Source organism: Plectropomus leopardus, chromosome 21 (assembly GCF_008729295.1).
Source record: "Plectropomus leopardus isolate mb chromosome 21, YSFRI_Pleo_2.0, whole genome shotgun sequence".
NCBI classification, from domain to species: Eukaryota; Metazoa; Chordata; class Actinopteri; order Perciformes; family Serranidae; genus Plectropomus; species Plectropomus leopardus.
The window spans coordinates 22,074,829-22,093,253 of NC_056483.1; the positions used below are offsets into that span (position 1 = coordinate 22,074,829).

General features: G+C 40.1%; 1 protein-coding gene and 1 long non-coding RNA gene across 2 annotated transcripts in view; both read left to right on the forward strand.

The window, feature by feature from the left end:
- The window catches only part of LOC121960427 (microtubule-associated protein 4), a 139,186-nt gene that overhangs the window by 42,791 nt on the left and 77,970 nt on the right, over positions 1-18,425 (forward strand). The window lies entirely within an intron of this gene.
- Positions 3,700-4,618, forward strand: LOC121960429. The gene is made up of 2 exons (XR_006106981.1): positions 3,700-3,964; positions 4,418-4,618. It is a non-coding gene; the product is annotated as an uncharacterized LOC121960429 (long non-coding RNA).

Consider the following 18,425-nt stretch of genomic DNA (forward strand, 5'->3'; position numbering starts at 1 on the left):
AAATCATCATAAAGAATGATTTACATCGGAAACATATTTGAAATGTCAGTTCACAAACAAGCACTATAGCCACTTTTTTGTATTTTTGTTCTCAGTTTATTAACAGAAAAATAATCCAAAAACATTCAAGTGATGTACTTTAAGCTTCTTTGTGTATGTACAGTACAGTTTGTGATTTTTGGTGACGAGTTAAATTTGACCGTCATATAAACATTTTCTTGACCCTTAGCTTGTGTATCATAGCTAGAACAGGGATGTAATGGCCAAGAGTTGTGCATTTATCAGCCGAAACTTTAGTTCCATTTCCAAAAGAGTGGCCACTCTGTTGGCCGCTCCGTCAGCTGCTCCAGAGATATCTCAGTGGCTCTGATTTTCCACGATTGTTTTTCATTCGGTAAAAATTTGGTTTTTAGTTCTCTATGTCACTCCAGCAGCTTTATTAAAAAAAAAAAAAAAAAAAGATTATTTCAGTGAAATAAGTTGACATGTGAACAGTGCCCAACACTAATCAAAACCCTGGACACGTACTCCCTTTTATTCTAAAATACAACTCTTTCTGAAAACTAATGATACCCTAACATGCCACGTTGTAGCCTTTACAAGTTACAGTTATAGCTGCGTAATCACCCAAAACATAGAGGCCTAAAGTCAAAGCCAAAATTATTGCTCTGATCATATTAATCGCACTAATTTTAATACATTTATTATCATGCCATTGGAAGCGTGTACATAGGTGTTCTTTTGTTTCTTATAATGTGATAAATTGTCATAGTGTTATCTTCTATTAGAGATAATTAACCACAGAGAAGAGATGCAGCTCGAGAGAGGAATATTTATCGTATCTAATGAGCAAACACTCCGACTGCCCCTCTGGCTGTCTGCTTTACTGAAATAGTTCAGCTCCTCAGATTTTTTTTTTCAATAGTCTGTTCTTTATTTTTCCCCATCACTCAGCTTTAACATTATTTCTCCATACATCCTCCTGTTGTTCCATTTTAAGCTGCAGAACTGCTGTGCATGGCATTAGCCAAGAAAGGATTTTGCATGCGTGTCTGATCTAGTATGTGAGGTCTCCTCCACTGACAACACGCAATCCCCACGGCTGCACTGCAAAATACGACTCGAGTCAGTTCACCTTCAAATACTAATTCTTAACCCATTTACACATGAACCAAATAGCAGAGCGCAGAGTGTGTGAGAGAGAAAGAGAAGGAGGCAAAGATCTGCTTTAGAGCACACAGACACAGAAGTAGTGGCTTAGAAGTTAAAAGTGAAGTGCATTTCTGAAATATGTGGTGCCTCAGGTAACGGAAAGCTCTCGCCACTCATATTTACCTCAACAGTGTCTACACAGTGTCAACAACAGAGCAGTCAGTATAAAACTCAGAAATGAACATTTGATATTGGCTCAAAGCTAATATTTCCAGCCTGTGTGCAGTATATTTGCCAGTTACACTATTTTTGATGAAAATGAAAGTGAAAACGTTACTGAGAATAACGAGGGTGGGGGGGTAAACAGATAAACAGCTTGCTCATTGGAGGTGTGGTGAAGGTGAGGCGTGAGCAGCACATAAGTGTCCTGTCATCCAGTCTAAACTGGCTCCTTTTGTAAGCGTCTCAGTGTATGTCAGCAGCAGCTCCTGCGAAACAGGGTGGAAATCACTAATGTGTCTTCACCAAGCTGACTGATAGCAGACATTTACTGAACCAAAACAGTTTTCAAGTCCACCTCATGGGAAGAAATCTACAGTGTGTCTGAATGTATTGATTCATAGATTTTACTTCCCCAGCTACCATAGCGAATGAGGGGAATCTGCTTGTAGTGAAACAGGCCAGCTCACAGAGAGACTGGGAGCCTTGATCAGTCAATGTAGACACAGTTTTTAAGTTCAAAAGATATATACAGTGGGGTATATGTGTGATTTAAACAGCTGTCTGTGCAGATAATGCTTCATTAAACAGACAAAAATAGACATAAAGCATGCAAACACAGTCAGTGGAGATTATTACACAAAACTGCTTTTAGTGGGAATCAGCCATGAAAAGAAAATTTCAGACTTTGCAGCTTCTATTTTGACCATTCTTATCAAGATCTTCTTCCTTAGATTTAGCTTTATGAAAGTGTGTTGCAGAAATGTCCCTTAATCTGCAGCTCAGAGCTCTGCAGATGAACAATTTGTTTCATTTTGAGTAATGTTGCCTGGTTGTTGACTAAAATTTGTGTCCACTTGATTATGATAAGACAAAAAGCAGTGGTGATGACATTAATGAGGCATCATTTTACTATGGTGTGCGTAAAGGAGTAACCCCCAGCCCCATTTGGCAGCTAACCAACCTGCCAAAACAGTTGTCTACTAATGAATCAATATTTTCTCTGCCAGCTGACACAAGTGCACTGTGGGGAGGATAAAGCTGTCAAACCTGCCCACTGCCATCTTTCATGTTCTGTTTATCGTCCATTGAGCTGACTGGAAGCCTTGGTGGGGATGGATGTTGGTGACAGTGGGAGGAGTGATCGGCATGTGAATCAGACGTCTGTGTTGGCATGTTCACCGCTTAGCTGTCTGGCTGTTGTGCATGGCATGAGTAGCTTGTGTTTCCATGGTTACGGAGCTGTATGTGTGCATGTGTGTACTTCTAATAGAGAAATACTCTTTGAAGGATGTTCTGTTGAAGTTTTGCTTTACCACACTTCAGCAGTGTGATATAATTGTCTTCAGTGGGCCTACTTTAAGTGGACAGAGCATCTGGCCTTGTTGAGGTGCGTTAGATCCATTCATCACTGTTATTCCCCAGGCTCCAGGGAGAGGACGCAGGCGGTATAAGTAGTAACTGGGTCAGAGAATTGAGAGCGTAAGCTGGATCCTGACAGAGCAAATGCAGATGTGTGTATGTATGAGTGTATTTGTTGAGACACTCCAATGCATGCCGCTTCTGCGTGGCACGCAAAGACAAAGATATGGTACAGAATGTTTTCCCAAATATTTGACCAATGTAAGATGATAAAATAGAATCTGGCACTTAAAGGTTAAGTGTAAGTTTAAGCTTTAAGGGGATTTAATGGCATCTAGTGGTCAGAATTGCAGATTGGAACGAGCTGGAAGTTCAGAAACTCCTCATCGGGAGCTGAATTCTCAGTACAGGTCTCTTTCTCTCTAAAACCAACATATCAGGGTATTTAAACTGGTAAAAACACAGAATAAAAACCATTTCACTTTTCAAACCAGCGTCAATGATAGCATTGCGTTTTTCAGGTTGTCCGTCTGTCCGTCCCATTCTCTTAAACATATCTCCTACACCTTGAGGAAATATCTTCAAATATGGCGCAAATGTCCGCTTGCACTCAAGAATGAACTTATTTGATTTTGTTGGCCAAAGGTCAAGGTGACCTTGCATCCATCCCATTCTTGTAAATGCGATATCTCAAGAACACCGTGAGGGAATTTCTTCAAATTTGGCACAAAAGTCCACTTGGACTCAACAACGAACTAATTAGAGTTTGGTGTTTAAAGGTCAAGGTCAGCTTGACCTTTGAAAAGATGTTTTTGTCTATAACTCATGAATTCTTACAATTATCATGACAAAATTCCGACAAATCTATAACAGAATAAGTTATGGCATAAGAGATTATGGCATTTTTTAACCATCATGATGTAAACTGTAAGTGCAGCTTGACTGGTTTGTGGAGGCATGCAACCCCCAAATTATCCACAGAGGTCTCTACCTCTCCTAAAAACATGGACCTTGTGATTTAAACCAGTAAAAACTGAATAAAGCAGTTTTGCATTACAAATCAGTGTTTTTCCGCTGCTGCTCGTCACAGATTGGCTGCTAACTACAACGGCTGACATGAAAACTTGAACAGCCCTATCTGAAGCCAGTGTTTGGTTTATCCATTCTGGGCTACTGTAGAAACATAGCGGTGCAACATGCCAATCTCCAAAGAAAAGGACCTGCTTCCTCTGTGAGTATATACAGCTCATTCTCAAAAACACAACAACCTTATTTTCAGGTGCCAGTATATCCCCCTAAATCCTACACACTTGACCTTTAACCTTTAGAATTTATTTTTTTTAATGTTGGTCCAGTATTTGACATTTGTTAGATGAGTTGCAGTTGATTTTTTTGACAGCTTTACTAACCTGCTTTCTTCCTTTTTTCCCCCCTCATCCCTTTCATTTTGTTCATTTTTTTCTTCTTGTCCATCTGCATAAACACATTTTTTAAAAATACTTATACCCTCATTTCTTTTTTCTTTTCATTTCTCCTTATGTTACAAAACTTTAATTCTTTCTCCTTTCTGAATGAACCGCCACCACTTTTTGTTGATGCGATCATCACCATATTTTTTACTCCGCTTCCCCTCTTCCTCCGTTATTTCTCTTCTCTCCTCCCTTTCCCAATCCCCATGCTTCAGAGGACTAGAACCCGCCTCCATCGCCATGCCGACTGTCAATCAGCTGTGCTTCCGCTTCTGTGCACCTCTTCCCTCTCCTTGTGAAATGCACACACACACATACACACACTATCTTCCCTTTGATCCAGTGTGAAGGAGAAAGTCCGAGGCTGTGGACCACATTACTTTCACTCATGACAGAACTCACACACAAACATTACACACACACACAAGCACATGCACACTCAGACGTGCCTCACTGTCCTGACTGCAGCACACACTGTTCCTCCACATGATGTGTTGGCACACTGTGATTCACTCCGCTGGGCAAACTGGGTGTCTCTGACACACAACTGTTTTTGGACAAACACACAGTTGCATTTGAAATTCAATTTGTGTTTGTTTTTGTCCTCTTGGACTAAAATTCCCACTTGTACCTATGATTTCCACAGTGTCCAATGAAATGCTTTGTCCTTGTCTCTTTTTCTCTGATCAGTATCTGCAGCTATACAGTATATTTCCAATATTAATAGAAATACTAAGATACAGTTTCAATTCAGCTTTACATGTGTAAAAGCCTACGGTGGCATCAACAAATCACAACAATAACATCATGCACATCTGTAGCCCCTCTAGTTTCTCTCCCTCCTCTGTCTCACTATTACACTGACGCAGACAGTAAGTTCATAAGTTCATGTCCTCACACACACACACACACACACACACACACACACACACAGGGGTGCAGACACCACCCAGCAGCCAGCCCTTGTCCCGCTGTCTGAAAGCTTTCAAACTGAGTCGCCAGCGCTGCAAGCCTGATCCGTCGACACCCAGAAACCAGCACAGATTTGCACACAAACAAACAGACTCCCATTTGAACCAACCCAAGGACAATTTGTATTATTTGTCAATTTCTGTTTGATATTTTAATGCTTTTAACATTCCAGCTGTCTTTGAAATATCTGAGTTGTTAGTCCTGAACTCTTAATCTCCTTTGCACAATCGTCCTTTAACCAAATAGATCGAGAACTACATACTAAAAGCCAGACCTTCAATGGACAATCAATAATATAAGTTATGACTGAGATGTCCCAGTAGTCTTTGAGCTGCCTTCTATTCCATTTCACTGTGTACTTAGTTTTTCATTCTTAACTCAAAGTATCTGAAAATTTTAAAATTCTTTATCTTAGTTATTTCTGTTTTTGCTTAACAATAATGCTATGTGCTTGTTGTGTCTGTTGCTGTATATTATGATTATGTAAGTGATGGATTCAGTCAGTCAATCAAACATTTTAGTTCACTGAAATAAGAACATAACATGGTTGTGGTGAGCCACAAGCTAGCTCCACAAAACTCTGAGATGTAAAAATTTAGCTGTTGGTTTTAATTGGCCTCATTCACGTAATGTGCATATTTTCAAAACATTGGTATTTTGACATCCTGTTCCTTTTCCAAACACAACTTTTTGCTTTCATGTGATCAAAATATCCATGTTTGGAATCCAATTCTACCAAAGAAACAGTCTCTGTGAAAGCTGTTGAGGTTTATGCATTAGAGGCAGAATATTTCTTGAAAGACCTTTTTTTTTTCATTCTTAATACTGCAAACACAATTCCATTTATTTCTACTATATTAGGATGGTGGTAGTATTTGTAGCAATATTAGATGGTTGGCACATTATTATGCCGCATGGTTTAAACACAGAGGAAATGTATTTATTTAATTAATTATTTATTTTTGCTATTTAGTTCAACTGACTCTTTAAGGGGAGACACTGCAGGTAAAAACGGTTTTTACACACAGTGGTCAATTTTGAGATTTTGGGCTATTTTGCTTCCATAACATGTCTTCATCAGAATTGTGGGAAGAAGAAATTCATTATTCGTTTTGCTGTTTATTGAGTTAAAAAAATCTGTTCTTGAAATTTATGCAAAAAGGGAATATTTAATTAGATAATGCCTCATTTTTATATTTAAGCATAAAAATTAACAAAACTTATAATACAAAAAATAACTGTCTTAATTTAAGTAGTCAACTTGGTAAGTTTCAAGGTGATATCTGTAAGTCAACATTTTTACCCTAGCTTTTTATTTTATTTTTTTTCTAAAAAATGTATGGAATTTTACAATATATATTTTAAAGCCCTCTTTTTCAAGATGAGTATTTTTCATGCTTTGAGCCAAAAATCTGTACTTCAGTAGCACAAGCATACACCAAACTTTCCAGTTTTATATATTGTGAAGGTTTTTACAGAGAAGTTCATTTAAAGTCTCATTGGTTCATTTATTATTCATAACATATCATACCATTTTATTTCTAAAAACATAGTTACATTTATTTATTTATTTTGGGTTGTTGATGGTATCTTCTGATTTATGGAGATATCGAAAATTCCCTCTGTAAAATCTTTAATAAGTCAAAAATAAAAAAAAAAAAAAGGAACAAGAATTTTGAATTTTGAACATGACTTTATCCAAAGTTCAGATTTCTGTTCTGGTAATGTATGCAACTTAGTACATATTTAATTACAATTTGCCTTATTTGCATATATAGACATAACATTTCGGAAAACTTGTAATACAAGACATAACTTTCTTGATGAAAGTTATCAGCTGATGACGTTTTATGGTGATATCACTGTGTTAAATTGACCCTACACACCTATAGTATCTCTCCTTAAGAGCGTAAATCTAAATGAGGCGTAGTAATATTCTGTGGACTGCAACCAAGGCTGTTTTTTATCATAATCTAACAAGTCTCTGGCCCAACAGAATGAAATCTGAAAGTGTGAACAGTGGGATTTGTACATAAACACACTTCCATCTGTGTGTGCATTTACAGCACACACAACACCACTCATTGTAACACGTATAGTATTTCTCTGATTTTCTTTTGGCTGTAAATGGACAGAAAGTCAGCTACAGACCCAACAACAGCTGAGCAGATTGTTCACCCTGCAGTGTGACGGACGGTATAATATTTGATGACTTTATGACTTTTTAGATGCAAAGAAACATCGCATATGTGCCACGAAGTTTAAGATCCAGCCTCTTTCATGTGTTTGTTCCAAAGGGTACCTATCCCAGAGAGTCCTTTTTATAGACGTGCCGCTCTCTGTTGTCTGCCTGCACCTTGTGCTAATAAACCAACATATAACCCACTTACCTGGCTTTTGGGTTTCTCTTTCTTCTTCTAACCAACCTTCTAACCATTTCCTTCTCTTGGTTCCTTTCTATCCCTGTCCCTCACAGCCTTTTATATTATATGCAGTATTATTTTCTTTTTTTTTTTTTTTTTTAGACATTCTTATATCTTAGCAGCTTTTTAAGGAGAACAAGACTCTTAGTCACTCAGGATGCAACCTTTGGAGGCGGTGGATTTTTACAATGTAAAGCCTAGAGATTAGTGTGTGCCACAGGGAAATGATTTTCTGTTGCGTCTGAGAGATGTGCCTCTGTGGTTACAAAACCCATTTATTTATTACTCTTTCCTTTTTCTGAAGGAAAAAAACGGTAATTTCTTTTGCCTTCTCGGTGTGGCTTAAAACACACATAGAAAAGGAGATAAAGGGAATTCTGCCTCCTCTAAAGAGGTTTGCCAGCTATCAGTATTTTATAGCTACTCTTACAAAATCAATGGCGGACTGAATACACGTTCCAAATATGAAAAAGAAACACTTCAGGAAGCACAGTTGATTGAGATTGCATGAAGTTCTTCCACCTATTGCACAGTTTTTATTAAGCTATACTGCATTATTGACAAAACCTAAAAAAATACACTTTGCACCTTTTAGAAATCTATCACCTTATGATCTGTTACCTCTGTTCGCAAAATGGCATCCTCTGTGCCTTTCAAATCTGTAAAAGAAAAGATTTATATGAGTCAGGGAAATATTGTGGTCATGTTGAAAAGAAACCAGTATTGACTCCTGGATGTCAGCAGCCATCTCCTGTGTCTGTAATTGTTGCTCATTTTCTCATGCCGACCCCCATCTCAGAGGTTTGGTAGCACTATAGCAATGTCTCGCTGCTTTACCTATTCCTGCTGAAAGACAGCAGTCATTGCTTGTCGAGAAAACGTAAGAATAGAGCAGTCTTTTTGGAACTTTTAGGAACGGTATGTAACTGAGTTTAGATTAATTTACTAACATCCTAAATCACATCTAATTGGAGTATTTCGTCATTTTTTTCATCTGCACTGGAATACGATTACAGTTTGAGAATCTACAGCCATGCAAGCCTTCTGTATTATACTGTACTTAAGCGTATGGTTACTCTGAGCTGAATGCAAACATGCTCACAGTGTCAAAGTTAGCATGCTGATGTGAAGCAGGTAGAGTGTTTACTGTGTTCTCATCTCAGTTTAACTTGTTAGCATGCCATCATTTGCTAATAAATACTAAACAAAAAACATCTGATGAGAATGTGCAATTCGTTCAATTGTTTTTACTAATTTCTTACATTTTATAGACTGTACCAATAATTATTGATAAAATAATATACCCTAGCCCTATAAAATTCCCTTTAACACTTCAGTGGCCTTGTTGAGTCCACTTCTAGCAGGGTAGCTCTTACCATGACCATGACTTACCATCCACCATACTGTAACCTCCAGAAATCAACCTGACCTGTGCGATCCTCTGTCAGTGTGGGTGTGTTTGCATGTGCGAGTCTATATGGGGCAGCCTGCCCTACTTAAACTCACAGAGTTGTGCTGTGATGTAGGAAGGAGAAGAGAGGGAGATAAATTGAACAAGGTCTCTGTGTAAGCAGATGTGCTTTTCGGTGTTGGGATCATCCCTGCCCTTTAGAGTGCAAAACACAAACACACATATACATGCATGGAAATCCCAGCCCCCAGAGAGCCTCACCCAACAGCTGTCCCCTTACATTAACATTAAAGAGGGTGAAGAGGGTGAGTGAAGGAAGATTCAAACGGATTTATGAGAGAGAATGGGATGTAGACTTGGCCTGGTGTACATAATGCATACACGGACCCCAACATGACAGCACATGATGTGAATCTCGCCCACACGTAGTGAAGACATACATCATCTGAGTACCTTGAACTCCTGTCATGCCTGCAGCATTCTTTATACATTATTAATCTCCTGAATTAAAGTGTCGCTTCATAGGCTCAATGTGAACAGCATGTCCTTGGTCCGCTACTTTGGTCCCAACTTCTTTCATCGATAGATAGATTTCCATGAAATTTTGTTCAGACATCATGGTCCCCAATAAAGTTGGCACTGATCCTGATTTTTCTTGAACTCTTTATCAGATATTGAATTGACGTCACTGATCCCCTTCCCAATCCAGGTATCATAGTTTGATGTTGGTTACCACCATAGACTAAATTTGTGGACTGCCAATAAAAACTGCCAATGAAACTGAAGTTCAGCATTTCAGACATTGCCATCTTTTAGCGTAGCTTTGGGTCCTTTTTTTTTTCTTCAGATTACTGTTCGGGGGATTATTCCCTTTCGAAACAGCTGTAGAATGATAGGAACTGTGGGAGAGAGAGGGGGAATAGACCTTCATTTTATTTACTGTTAGTGTTGTGGCTGTAGACTCAGTAGTTCCACTGTTGCAGAAACATGGCTTTACTGTCAGGTTTTATGATTGTCAGCATCTTGCATAACCCCAGTTTCTTCCTTCTGTGTATATTTGGCTGTTAGAATCAGGACCAAGGCAACAGAAAATATTGGAAACTTGTTGAAAAGCCATCCAGTTTGTCAGCCTTTAGAAAGTCAAACTCAACCTAGCGTACTTTCCATTATGTCACTTCCTTTTTATTTGATTGCAAATCCATAACTTTTAGCTGAGCACATCACCGTCTTTGTATAATTTGATAAACTCACGCTGTCATCCTGTTTCACTTGAAGAAGTGATTTGGTAGAAACGCTGGATAAATCTCCTTTAAATATTCATGATGCAACTTTAATCCCCTTGCTGGGAAAAAAAACCTAATTCCTCCCTCACTGATGTCTTCTGCAGAGACAGAAAGCTTTCATCTGTGTGTGCTTTCCTCACATGTGAAGGTGTGTGTTTCACTGTGAATGCATGTGTATCCACATGTACTGCATGTGTGTGTGTTTGACTGAGTAACTGCCTCCCTTTGTACTCTCATGTCAGCATGTGTGTGTGAATGTTAAAGCCCCAGACTTTTCATTGAGCTTTCAATGTGAAATTCTCTGGCTGGGAAGCATCAACACTGGGAACTAGAGATCCTTACATTCCCCGCTGCACTTTGAAGTGTGCACTCATTCACTTCATCAGTTGATTTGACAGGTACTGACTGCACAATCCCTGCTGGTGGGAGCTAAATACCCCCCCCCCCCCCCCCACGCTCAGCTCAGTAGTATGAATTGTGATCCATGACAGTGAGAAGTACTAGAAAGCATAACAGCTGGAAATGCAAATATGAGCAAACAAAATAGCAAGGGTAGTCAGAAAACCCTCCGCCATAGCTCAACTCCTTAATCCTGCTAATAAAAACTAACAAGTATAGACGTGAAGGAGGTTGGTAGAAAGTTACGGTGGGATTAAAGTAGCCACAGAGGGATTGCCTTGGTGTTATTTTCCTCTTCCCAGACGGACAAACTGGGTTGTTTTCCGGCTAAGACAGGGAGGTGTGGAAGATACAATGACATAATAGGCTTGGATTTAAAGAAAGGAATGGAGGGAGAAGAGGGCTTTCACAGGCAGCTGTGTGTATGTGTTCGTTTTAGATACCTGCAGGTTCTTTCAGCCACCCGCCTCTCACAGAAACATGAACACACACACACACACACACACACACACACACACACACACACACACACACTACAGAAGTGTCACATCCAATGCACCTTATTTCTCTACTGCCTGTCAATGCACATCACCCTCTCACACTGAATTTAAACCAACACTGCATTAGCCTCTTGACCTCCTGTCCTCCACAGCTTGTTTAAACAGTACATCTTAAAAGGACACATTTCTCTCTTTTTAAAAATGTATTTCAGAAGGGACAATGTACATAATCCACATTTAAGTAAATGCTGGGAAGCTAGTTTTCATTGGCAAGTCCCTTGCTTGCTGTAGCTAATGGCATTTCAGTTTGTTTTCAGTTCATGTATGTACTTTTTGGCTGCCTCAAAAAAAACAAGTCTCGTTCAGTGTTTGGTTGTACTAAGAGACCTTCATTAGAGTCAAATATTTGGTTTTTCCATAAACCAATAGGGTTTGTCACTTTGGCTACATCCATTACTTTACAGTCTTTGGGTGTTACTTTGTAAGTTGATTACTGTACAGCGTTATCAATGAATGTTGCTAGGCAGCCAGTTTGCTGCAAATTTCTACCTTTATCTGTTTATCTATTTATTTATTTTTAACAAATCTGTAATCCTGCTTTGGAAGCACTGGTTAGTCGATTCTTTTCCAGCTGCCAAAATTGGCCAGTAATAGACACAACACCAGACTGAATCGAATATGTGGGCGGACATTCAGAGTTTTAAAACCAGGCTAATGGATGTATCTGCTTTGTATTTGTCAATGATAACAGCCTGGCTGAACATTTAAACTGTCTCGGCTTTGTACATTGTCCCAATCGGTGCTCACATACGTCATTACAGCGTCATAATTTCCTCTTGAGAATACCAAAAGAGAAAGATGCCGGTTCTGGTGTTTTACATTGATGTGGGTTGTATCGTCTGCGTGCATCAAATCCACGTGTTCCAGCAGCTGCAGCGGGATTTGTAAATAGTTGTAAAAGTTAAAGTGTTGGCTGGGTTGCTGGCAGGATTTAATCAAACCAGGCCAAGATTTGATGTTCTATAATAACAGATCAGATCCCCACGTACACTGTAGGAAGTCTCTATATCACAGCGGCTGAATGCTGAGTGGATGCTGAAGGAATGCCAGAATACAAGGGGAAACCCTTCAGCTGTGGCTAGGCTGGTACCATATGGTTGTCACTAGACGGCATCCCCAACCTTAGAGACACAGTAGGAGTCCCTTGGCTTTTTAATCCTCTCTCCAGATCTATTTTCATCTCACCTCATCTCACCATGCCTCTTCCCTTTCCTTTCTTATTCTTTACCGTTTGTCACTAAATGCATTATTATTAGTATTTTAAGGGCGTAAGATATTCTTGGAATGAATAACGAGAGTACAGTTCCCATACTTTCACAATGATATACAGTAGACCAGACATGATCTAAAGAAAGTGAATTATATTCCTAATCCTCTGGAAGAGTTTGTTGAGGACGGTTGCAGGTAAAGGCGGATAGGAAGGGAACTACTGGCTGATTCAACCTGATTCAAAGTATATGATTAATGCTCTGTCGGGGCTGAATCAACAGGACACTGTGGATGTTTGTCCTCGACGGAGAGTAGCGCTCTGTCCTCTCGGTGAACCATCACTGTGCGCCTGTGGTCCTGCAGCAGCAGCCCTGACCCAGCTAGTTCATGGTGTCTATCCCAGCTCGAGGAGCTGAGGCTGAGGCAGAGGAGCAGGGAGAGGCTGGGGTCAGCTGGAGGACAGCTGCAGGGTCCCTGCCTATCCTGCCTGCCCAGCCCAGATTAGACCATTTTGGTAGAGCAAACCATGGGGCGCCAAGTAGCCAGGTTTGGTATTAAGCTTACATGGTATTAAGCTTACATGGCAGTAAGCTGTAATGATAATCAAATGAACTAAATTAGGACAGTTTTGTCGAGGGTGTTCGAGAGAACCTCTCTTCTCCTGACATTTACGATACAGAAGAGTCATTTATAATGTTAATGTGGCAGCAGCCTGACATACCTATAGGAGCTCTGCCCTGGCTTCTTATGGAGCCAAACTAGGCCGTAGCCTTATTTCCAAAGGGCACCCATTTGATGAAAGAGCCGACATGTATTCTCAGTAGGACAGGTTCAAGGACATGTCTACACTCTCAGCATCAGCTTTTTAAAACAGTCATGTTTAATGAGGTTTACTGTACACTGGAGGTTACACTGGTTTGCCACTGAACTACCAATGAGTCTTATTTTTTTGCCCCTGGTCCTGTAGAGACCCTGACCCAGCCGATGTGGTTCATCTGTCCCATCTAGGAGAGAGTAGAGAAGAGCATGCTGAGGAAGGGTCAGCTGGAGGACAGATTATCCTTCAGGCTATCAGCCATATGAGAGAACATACGAATGGAGTAAGCTAGGCTACGCTAGGCTAGACAGTTGGTAGTTCAGAGCTTGCTAATGAAAATGATATTATGAGGGTTGGACAATATGGAGAAAATCAAATGACACATTTTTGCCCAAATACCTTTATATCAATGTTGCGACAAAATGGTAGGGTTGACTATTGGTGCTTTCACAAAAATGTTAACACAATGAGATTTTTGATAAATAAGCAACAGTGATGGATGGAATGGAGGGTAAATGGACTAAAAGTGCCTTTACACTTGTTACATTCACCCTTTCACACACACATTCATACACTGGTGGCCGAGGCTCCCATACAGGGTGCCACGTACTTCTACTAATGGTAGAACAGCTAGAAGTCCAGTGTGACCAATACAACAAGGTGCTGATTTTATTCCCAAATTTGTTGTTGTTTTGCATCCTTGCGTAATCTGCTGGGGAAAATGTCACTGGAGAAGAGTGTGCTATAGCCTGAGTCATATTTTAGATGGTGGGACTGGCATCATAACAGAGTCTGAATGGCAGCATTCCTCCACTAACCCCTGCACCACCTCCTCCGCTGATCCTGAATCTGCTCCCTGTCCTCAGAACAACCCTCACAGCGCTCCACTGCCACTTTTACAACTTGTCCTTGCATGAGTATTAGGCGAGACACTGTGTGTGTGTGTGTGTGTGTGTGTGTGTGTGTGTGTGTGTGTGTGTGTGTGTGTGTGTGTGTGTGTGTGTGCTCACATGCGCACGCATGCCATTCTAGGCTATATTTATCTATTTTATTCTGTCAGGTCAGCCAAGTGTCCACCAAGCATGGGGTCTGACTTTCTGGCTGTCTGTCTGCCATCATGTTGTGTCTGGGCATCTCTCTCTCTCTCTCTCTCTCTCTCTCTCTCTCTCTCTCTCTCTCTCTCTCTCTCGGAATATGAGTGTGTTTGTGGGTGTTACTATGTGCTTGCATGCTGGTGTGTGTGCATGTGTTTGTCCAAATTAGTGCAGCTACAGCAGAGAATCTGTGTGTGTGTGTCCTCAGATGCCTCCATGATGATAAAGTTCATCCGTCAAACTGATAGCTGCTCCAGTCTGTCTCGCCATACTTAGTCCTCATACTGAGGTCACAACCCCCCAGCAGCAGCAGCAGCAGCAGCAGCAACAGCAGCCGCAGTGGTGCTTACATAATTTGGATTTTTTGTTCACATTACATACAAGATCAGATATTTAACTCCTTGGTACAGAAGTCACACTTTTTGTGGCACTCTCTACCAGAGGCCAAGGTCACATTCTTGTTTCCCACTTAGGACATTGGGGTTACCTCAGGTCAGCAAATTTGACTCTCACAGATCTTTTTTAAAAGCTTTAAAATGTAACATGAGCAATGTTTTTGTTAATATATTGTGAAGACATTCATGTGCATGCTGAAGTATTATACAACATGCAAAACAACAGAAAGAGATGAAGCCATCAACAAATTTTCAGTAGCCTCGCTAACTCAATCCAGTCACTTGATAGTTGCTCTTTGTGTCAGACACTGACACAGAGTAACCCTTTAGTGGTGATATGAGATGCACCTTGTGGGATTTTTTGATACCCTGGGCAACTAGCGTAGTATAGAGAACAAGAAAGTCTGCATAGGATGGGTGAGAGGGGAGATGATGGGTCAAACTAACGCCAGACTTTCACCCGGGAGCCTGCTGTTTGTGTCCCATGTAAAACCAAATTATTTAGTTACAATGTAGTGTTCTGGTATGAGTAGCATACTATGCTAGTAACTTTTGTCATATGATACAGTCATACTTATTTTAAGCCAAAATATGATGCTTTATTCTTAACCTAACCATGTGCTTTTGTTGCCTAAATTTAAAGACGTAAACCTAAAAACAATGTGTTTCATTAAGTTTATTTTTAAAAAAGACAGTATACATGTAATGAAGAGAAACTGTACATTTCCTAGGTAAACAGAGGTGTATTTTTTTGAAGACACAATGCATGCAACAGGCATAAATTGACACGTTGTCCCTGAACGTCAAAAACTGTCGCCGTAGGTGTACCTAGAACTTCAGATTTTGATGTGACAGACCAAACACCTTGTGTTACTGCATACTTTTTTTTTTTTTTTTATGGAGATGAGTTGGGACATTTGATACACAGTACATACATGTTTTTGGTTAACTCTCATTTAGTGAGTATGTTCATAATGCACGGTGCAAAGTGTCAGCAACAATTTCAGATTTGATTGTGTCATTGAAAAATGTGATTCACTGTTTTAAATTGCTTTTCTACTATATACTGTTGAACCTCACAGATTAAATTCTGCCTTGTGCCTAAATTGGGCTACTTAAAAACTGCACATTACAGGCCCAACGTTAAACTGCCAAACATTCTGCCAAAGTTCAGTGTTGCCTCTGAAGCCCAGGAGTGATGATCTTTTCTGCTCTGTAAGGACGCAGTTGTTAAAGGTCAAGTAGTCATGGCGAGTGATGGCACTGTAATGAGCCTCCTGTGGGGCTCTGACTCACTTACGAGGAACAATTCACAGGACATGTTCCAAAAACACACACAAAGTACATACACACACTCATATCTGGTGCATCACGGTTGGCCTTCCTCCCTCCTTCAAGCTGAGCAGTTCATCACTGGTACATTAAACACAGTGCAGTGTGCAGAGAATAACTCGGCATGAAATTTCCCCTCGTGGACTCGACTGAACCCCCTAAAATTTGTCTGAGCTTGTAGAGGGCCTGAGGTATATAAGCATTTAACGAGACAAAAAAAAAACAAAGAGAGAGAGAAAGAAAAATGAGGCCCCATGTTTAACAAATTTTACCCCGCTGGGTAATTTAATGTCTGGTCTGATTGTTGATGCTGACCAGCCATCAAAATAAAACTGCACATTTTTAGTTTAGAATCTTTATTTATTAAAACCCATCAGTATGTTCTCTGGACATCCTTTCCGTACAAAATAGGTCCCATTAAATTTAAATGTATTTTTTGGCACTCTGAGCACCATAAGCCGAGTGCCTTCTATTCTAAATGGCCCTACATGTAAGAGAGAAAATATGTATTTTTCATTTTTGTGTGAACTGTCCCTTGAAATACCTTGTGTTGTGATTGAGACTGCATGAGTGCATATCAACATATATTCACCTCTCATATGTAACATGTATCCATTATGACCACTGTGCTCTTGAACATTGTGATAAACCTATTAATGCTAGCTAGCTGCAGGCAGGCAATCTGTGTGAGGACAGCTTCAATGAATACAGCAAATCAAAGTAGAGGCAGGAAGTGGAATTTTAAACTGTCAAGCACAATGAAATATCTAGGTAATGATTTCACCTTTGTTTTAACCTAAGAGGTGATTTAAAACTAGGGATACACAATAATGGATTTTTTGCCAGTATCTTATAAGATATACATATACTGATATACAAGATCTCATTTCGCTGATAACTGATACCGTTTTTGATATATCCACTTTTTCTCCACCTCAGGTCTCTTCTGCAGTTGAATTAACATTATATTTTGCAATCTCTTACATAACTTATCATAATGGCCCACCAGCAGATGGGGACATGAAATGCAATGCTTTTCAGTATATGCAATCAGCATTCATTGTGCAGAATAAAAAAAATGTTGGCCATTTCTGATAGTTCATTTCAAAAGCCAGTATTGGCCAATAATGATGACGTGCAGATATTATTGAGGACGCCTATTTAGTGTTAGTATCAAACTGCATATCTATCTGTTCTGTTAGACTTTGTTGTGTTGATTCTGCTGTGCTCTCAGATTTCAGCATTTATCTCATGAAAAATCATGATGAATAATAAAAAGTAGTGACATTATCCTTCTAAACACCACCATAGTAGACATCTACTTTGACTTTTTTTCAACTCGGTCTGCTAATATGTCTGGTAATTTTGCCCAAGAGATTAATTTGAGTGATGGGTACTTACCAGACAGCTACCAGCTTTGAGGTTATATATTTGCGAAACCTCCTTCCCCCAGAACAAAAACACCCTCCAGCTACCATTTTAGATAAGACTGTGATTTAGACGAGTCAACCCAAGTGGCTCAGTAAGAGGTAAAAAAAATAATAATAAAGTTAAAAAAACAGGAGAGATATTGGTGGTTTTTACAGCAGTGCCCCTGACTGCCCTTTTAGAGCTGCTTGGTGTGATTTCAGCACCTTGGACAGCAGCACAGCACAGCGGGTGTGTTCATGTTCACTAACAGCAGCAGGAGTCAGAACATCTAGGTGCACTTGTTTTGTCCACCTAAACCATGTGGGAAGTCTTCAGTGACCTTGCATGTCTCTTGTTATTTCCCCAAATTTGTTTTTCTCAGGCAGAGAGAGACACAAATTTGAGACCATGAGGACAAATACTGCAGCACAAGTGTATTTGAATCAATCAGTGACCCTGCCGACGGAGTGTTTCCCGTCGAGACAGACAATGCACACCCCACCATGTGCCCCTGTGTGTGTCTGATACGTGGAAGCGTTTGTGACTTTGGGTGGCGTCCTGTCTGTTCGCCTCACTGTCAGCCTCTGTGAGAGCTGCTGGGAGACGGTTGCCGATGGTGCCTCCCTCTCTCTCCTTCGCTCCTCCCCTCCCTCTCTTCTTCCCTGTTACTTCCTTCCTGTTTATCCCTTTTTCCATCCCTGTCTTTTTGCCTTACTCATTCTGTAAGTCCTCTTTCTTGCTTGTCTCTTCTTCCTATCAACCCTCTATCTCCCTCTTTGACCCTCTGCTTCCCTCATGATGTATTTCCTCCTTGTCTCCCTCCATTTTTACCTCGGCCCCCAAACAGCCACATTAACCCTTTGAAAATTGAGCAAAGTGGCTGGATTTCTTTTAAAAACATGAGAAGAAGGCAATGAG